The following is a 6,829-nucleotide window of genomic DNA, read 5'->3' on the forward strand; positions in this document are numbered from 1 at the left end:
TTGACTATTTTAATTTCCTTGTCTCATGACTGGCCAAGCACCATCCTAAGGTCTATTTGCACTTTAAATACCCCTACTTTATAATCCATGGCCATTTAACACTATTTGCTAGCAAATCACAACTTTTTCCCTTTATACGATTTAGTCTTTTTTCGCAATTAAGCTCATAAACGCTAAAATTACTTCACCAAATTTTTCATGCATTGACATAATCATGCTACAACACCAAAATAATAATTAAATGATTTCTTTAAGTTTAGATTTGTGGTCTTGAAACCACTGTTCTGGCTAGGCCCAAAATCAGGTTGTTACAAATTGTTCATTTATGTGGTCTTTCTTTGTCATAATGGGTTACGGAACTCAAGGTTTATACTCCTTACTTACCGGTTTTTGGTCATTATGGCTCACCTCAACCTTACCTTGACTTACCACCCTTTCTTGCCTTAGTTATGGTTCTGGTTCAACTAACCCTTTTGCATCTCGAACCATAATTGCATGAAGTTGCTCTCTTGGGTTAGTTTCGGTGTTGGTAGGCAAGCTACCTTGTGGTCTTTCTGAAATTATCTTAGCAAGCTTTCCTATCTGGTTCTTGAGTCCTTGAATTGATGCTTGTCGATTTTTATGTACGATTTGGTATTTGGAAGCGAGTTTCTAACACCGAAATAAATGTCATCAGCATCTCCTCAAGGTTCAGCTTTTTCTCTTGCTGGTATGGTTGTTGGAAGCTTGGAGTGGGTTGTGGTCTCTGATTTCCTTGACCACCCCAAGAAAAATTGGGATGGTTCCTCCAACTTGCATTATAAGTGTTACTACAGGGATTATTCTCAGATCTAGAATTATTACCCATATAGTTGACTTGTTCGTTCTCTGTGCTAGGGCTGTAGGACAGTCATTCTGGATTGTTCATCCCTCTTCCATTTGTATCGCACTTCATCATCAGAAGTACTTGCATAGAACTATATAAACCATCAATCTTTTTATTCTACCTTATTCGACAACATGGTGACCGCATCTACTTTAAAAACACTAGCTGCTTTCATCGGCTCTGTCCTCATAACTTGCCACAGATAATTATTCAGTGACATCTCCTCTATAAACTCATAAGCCACTTTCGGTGTTTTATTGTTTAGAGTATTGCCGACGACTGCACCTAGTCGAGGGGTTCAAATCATTGTAGAAGGTTTGAACCTGTAGCCATAGAGGTAACCCATGTTAAGGGGACCTTCTTAATAAATCCTTATACCTCTCCCATGCATCATATAGAGTCTCTAAATCCATTTGCACGAAGGAAGAGATATCATTCCTTAGCTTGGCTGTCTTAGCCGGTGGAAAATACTTTAATAAAATTTTTTAGGTCATTTGCTCCCATGTAGTGATAGAACCTCGTAGTAGGGAGTTCAACCACTGTTTGGCCTTATTTTTCAATGAGAATGGAAACAACCGTAGCCGAATGGCATTGTCAGAAACACCATTTATCTTGAAAGTGTCGTAGAATTCCAAAAATCTGGCCAAATGAGTATTTAGATCTTCATCTTGCAAACCATCGAACTGAACAAATTGTTGGATCATCTGAATGGTGTTCAGCTTCAGTTTGAAGTTATTCGTAGGAATAGCAGGTCTCACAATACTCAATTGGGCTTGGCATAATCGTACATAGTACGAGGAGCAGGATTTGCGGCAACTATAGGAGGTAGTTGATTATTTTGATTTTCAGCGACCTCCTTAGTAATATTAATGATGTCCTCCTGCTTTTCCACTATCCTTTGTCAATTCTACCTTGCTTTTCTATGGTTTCTGTGAGCTGTACTTTTGATCTCACTGTCAAATATGAGAGGTCCTGATGGGTTTCTTCTAGTCATATACTAAAGGTACTTGCCAGAAGCAAATAAAAGAAAAATTAGAAAACTAAATTAAACTAAAAACAAAAATCAAATATTATAAAAGTAAAAACTTGGCTAAATTAGTAAAAATTTAGTGTTCCTAATATCTTAGTCCCCGGCAACGGTGCCAAAAACTTGATGATGATTCACTTAACTAACTATAATCATGAAAAAGGCAAGCACACCTATCGAATAATAGTATAGCTGGTGAGTAGGGAATATCGTATCCACGAGGACTAAAAGTATAGGGATTAATATCGAACAGAGACTTTTACTCCACTGAAATAAGCACATCAATCAGGAATTAATATCCTGAAAACATTAAAACATAGAACAAGTACACATAATTGAGATCAAGAAATCAAGTATTTATCATGGAATTCAGAAAATTAAAGAACAAGATCCATCATAGGTTTCATATTCTCTAGGTATCTAGGGAATTTAATTCATACTTTGGCAGGAAAACATCTCAAAATTAGGAAAAAAACAAAACATAAAGAAACCCCAAAACTTTTAGAGAAGTTGACTGGAGATCTTCAATCTTGAAGGAGATCCTGCTTCTGAGTTGATTCGACGACATTCTTCAAGTAAATTCTTCCTTCTTCTCTGCTTGTTCTCCTTTAGTCCTATTCTAATATGTATTTATAAACTTTAGAATGCTCAGAAACCCTAAAAATTGGGTTTTTCAGCGTAAAAGAGAAGCAAGGTTCGAAATTGACACGGGCTGGCACATGGGCATAAGGCCAGCCCGTGTGGATCCTGGAAACAGCGCTTTTTGCCCGATTTTAGCTCATTTTTTGCTCCTTTCACTCCCCGATGCTCACCTAAGTATAGAAACATGAATTTAAAGGATTAGGAGTATCAAATTCACTTATTCACATAATAAATCATCTAAAAACACATCAAGAATTGGATTAAAAACATGTTACTCTTATGGCCTATCATTCATAGAAATAAAAAAAAATGAAATTTATGAATTTGGTAAACGGTGGATTCGGTTAATATTTGGATCAAATTATTCTAAATGTAAAAATTTTAATTATTAACAAAACTATTTTTTCAAATATATTAACCGAACTAAAATATTTCGATTAATTGCCGATTAATGAATTAATTGAATTTTATATATTTTAATTTAAATTAGTATAAAACATATTAAAAAATACATTAATAAGGTTCATTTTCTTTTATTTAATAGTTTAAAAACTTTAAATGGAGGTGAAAATAACAAATGAGACATTAGAAATATTACATAAGTCTTGAAAACAACAAATATTTTGGTTAATTGGTTAATTCGGTCAATTACCCAATTTCAAATTAAATTAACTGATAATCGAAATTCTAAATAATCATTAACCGACTTCTAACCGAACTAAATTTGGCCACCGATCGATTAACCAAATTAGATCGGTTCGGTCGATTAATTCGATTTTAACTAAACTTTAAACACCCCTATCTTGCTTAGAGTTAGTTAAAAAAAAGTTATTTTATTTTCAAAATATGACTATGTGAATGTTTTTGAGTTTTTATATTTTTAATAATATATAATTTTTTTCTTTTACCCTAAATCAAATTTTAATTTTAATACGAAATTTTAATAAGTATATTCGTTATATAAATTTATTTTATATTTCTTGTAACACCCTAACCCGTATCCGTTTCTAGAACAAGGTTACAGAGCATTACCAGAGTTTATGGATCAATCAGACAGAAATTTCAAACATTTCATGACATATCATGTAACACCCCGAACCCGAGACCGTTGCCGGTGTCGGACACGAGGGGTTAACAAGCCAAAACCACTTATGGCACCGACCAATTTGATATTCCCAGGCAAGCTGGAAAACTGCATCGCTGTCACCTTAAAAAGCATATCTCGAGTTTCACAACTCCGAAACTGATTCCGTAAATTTTACCTGAATTTAGACTCATATATCCATCCATGGATTTATTTCTAGAATTTTTGGTCAGGCCAATTGGTACAGTTTATTAGTTAAAGTCGCCCATGTTACAGGGGTCGACTACACTGACCTTCGTGTGTTGCAACTTGAATATCTCTCTGTACAGGGTTTCAATACTGATACCGTTTGTTTCCAATGAAACTAGACTCAAAAAGGAATCTTCACATATAAGGCATGACTTCTAATTCATTCTGGATAATTTATGGAAAATTTTCAAAGCCGCGATAGGGGACCCACAAACCGTTCCGGCCCTGTCTCACGAGAACTTTAATATCTCTCGGTATACTGATCATATGATCGTTTCGTTACTTTCATATGAAAATAGACTCGTCAAGGTTCGATCACATAATTTATTCACTATTTAACACCATTCCTACAAATTTTGGTGATTTTTCACATCCACATCACTGCAGCTGGCAGCCTCTGTTTTTAAGGTAGGCTTTACCTATATTGTAGTTCCCATGGACCAACTATAGTCTAGTCATACTTAGGTCCACATGTGATCATATTTAGCCATTCCAATGGTTGATCATGTGACCAACTCTCTCATTCAAACCATAATCACATCATGAAACCAAATATAATTACAAACCACATATGGTCAAATTCCATACTCCACTTTTACGAACCATTTTCGCATGGCCGTATACATATACATCACAAGTACTTAAAAACAACCGAGGGTGGTCCTATACATGCCATATCCGAACTCAACTAAAGGAGTACCAAAAAGGGCTTTGATAGTGTGGTTGACTTCAACTTCTATGATCCCGAATCCGATCGCTAACGAGCAAAATCTATAACAGAGAAACAAAGAAACGAAGTAAGCAATTTATGCTTAGTAAGTTTCGAGCCATAATATACACACAACCAAAGCATAGCATTCAAGTAGCTAAACAATAATTCATATGCACAATTTCTCAAAGACATGCTTACTTCACAATCCCAACTCTTATTTTCATACACAAACAACGGCTTAGTTAAGGCCGATAGCTCGTTTATCATTGGAGCGAATATTCAACGACTTACTCATAGTGTGCAAAGCACACACAAAACATACCTTGTTGGGAATTTCACAAGTGCATTAACTGAAAATTTTCCAGCAGCTTATAAATTTGAATCACATACCTTCGGAGTTTATCCGGATATAGCTACTGTTCAAAACACCTTGGGACATAGCCGGTTATGGTAACCCGCACAAATGCCTTGGGACTTAACCGGATATCACAACTCGCACAATTGCCTTGGGCTTAGCCCGGATATCATAGCTCGCACAATTGCCTTGGGCTTAGCCCGATATCTGGTCGCACAATTGCCTTGGGCTTAGCCCGGATATCACTCGAACATTCATGCACATCTTTGTTTCATTTTCACAACAAAACTTTTATGCACAATTCACTTAACAAAAATATCATTTCGGCTCAATGGCCATATACAAAGGCAGAATTTCGATTGCTTATTACTTCATTCAATCTAATCAAAATCTAAGTTTCGATACTCGAAAACTTACCTCGGATGTTGTCGAACGATTCGATGGCTATTCGACTACTTTTTCCTTCCCTTTATCGGATTTGGTCCCCTTTGCTCTTGAGCTTAATTTAACAAATAATTTGATTCAATCATTTGAGTATCGAAAAGAAGAACTCAAGGCACTTAGCCCACATATACTCACTAGACATTAAAGTCACATAAGTACGAATTCATGAATCGACTTAACACACAAAGCCTTCAACATGCTTACTCATGGCGAACAACTCAACCTCTTAGGCACTCATTCATGGCCGATTATGCATGTTGATGTTGAGGCCAATTACATGTTTAACACCACACATGAATGGCACACATTTTACTAGCTAATGCTTTACATATTGTAGCTCAATACTTATAATATAGCATCAAGCACTCATATGGCCGATTATACTTAGTCATACTTGCACCAAATCAACAATAAATTCCAAGATTTTCACATCATATGTGTACTAGGCGAATGTACTTGCAATTTCACAACCATTCTTCAACATTTTCTTCTTTAAGCAAACATATTTATCACTTACTTCATAACCAAAACATCATGTGCAAACATATACACATATAGGTGCATGGCGAATCTCAAGGTGTTCATAACCATCTAAAACACAAATTTTTTACCATTCAAGTAACAAGCATAAATCATGCTCATGAATGCACCATGGTCGAATACATCACAACCATACCCTTTCAACTTCGGTCATGGTTAAACAAAGATTTCAATGCCCTACTCAAGAATACTAAAAAGAAATTTCAAGAGTAGTCAATCCATCATTACATGCATCATCAACAAGCTTCACATTTAGCATGCAATGGCTTTAACACAATATCAACCTTGGCCAAATACCATTTTCATGGCATAACAAGGATTTGAACCATGGCTAACATGCACATCAAGTTAGCAACCAAAACAAGCATGAACTTCATGACACAACCTCAAACATACTTTAATCTTGATACAAGTATAGCCAAATCTCCTTCTTGTTCTCTTCCAAACCAAGCATGAAGCAAAACTCCTATCTCCTCCTTAGTATTTTCGGCCAAAAGGAAAGAACAAGGATGAACAATTTTTTCTTGTTCTTCTTTCACTTGCACTGCAATGGGGGGAAATGCCACACTCACACACATTTTTTATTTCTCATCCATCATCATTAATTTTTTATCATTTAATACATCATGCATTAACAAAACATGTTTCAACATGTTTTCTTTGCCCATAAACCATGTCATGGCCGCCACTATGCCATCTTTGGGGAATTTGACATGCAAATCCTTAATTTTGCATGCATTTTCAACTAGTCATCACACATTTCCCCATCATACTTTCAAAGTTTACTACTAGGTCCTTTCTAGTGAAATTCACCTTTATAACACTAAACCGAACCATAAAAAATGTCACACATGAATACACACATATTATAGGCATCAAAATAAATTTTAAATTATTTTTACGCCTCGGTT

At 35.5% G+C, this 6,829-nt stretch overlaps 1 non-coding gene across 1 annotated transcript; it reads left to right on the forward strand.

Moving 5' to 3' along the window:
- The first annotated feature begins 1,204 nt into the window (after positions 1–1,204).
- LOC128281963 (small nucleolar RNA R71) lies at positions 1,205–1,311 on the forward strand. Its single transcript, XR_008272262.1, has one exon. It is a non-coding gene; the product is annotated as a small nucleolar RNA R71 (small nucleolar RNA).
- Positions 1,312–6,829: the final 5,518 nt, after the last annotated feature.

Source organism: Gossypium arboreum, chromosome 1 (assembly GCF_025698485.1).
Source record: "Gossypium arboreum isolate Shixiya-1 chromosome 1, ASM2569848v2, whole genome shotgun sequence".
NCBI lineage: Eukaryota > Viridiplantae > Streptophyta > Magnoliopsida > Malvales > Malvaceae > Gossypium > Gossypium arboreum.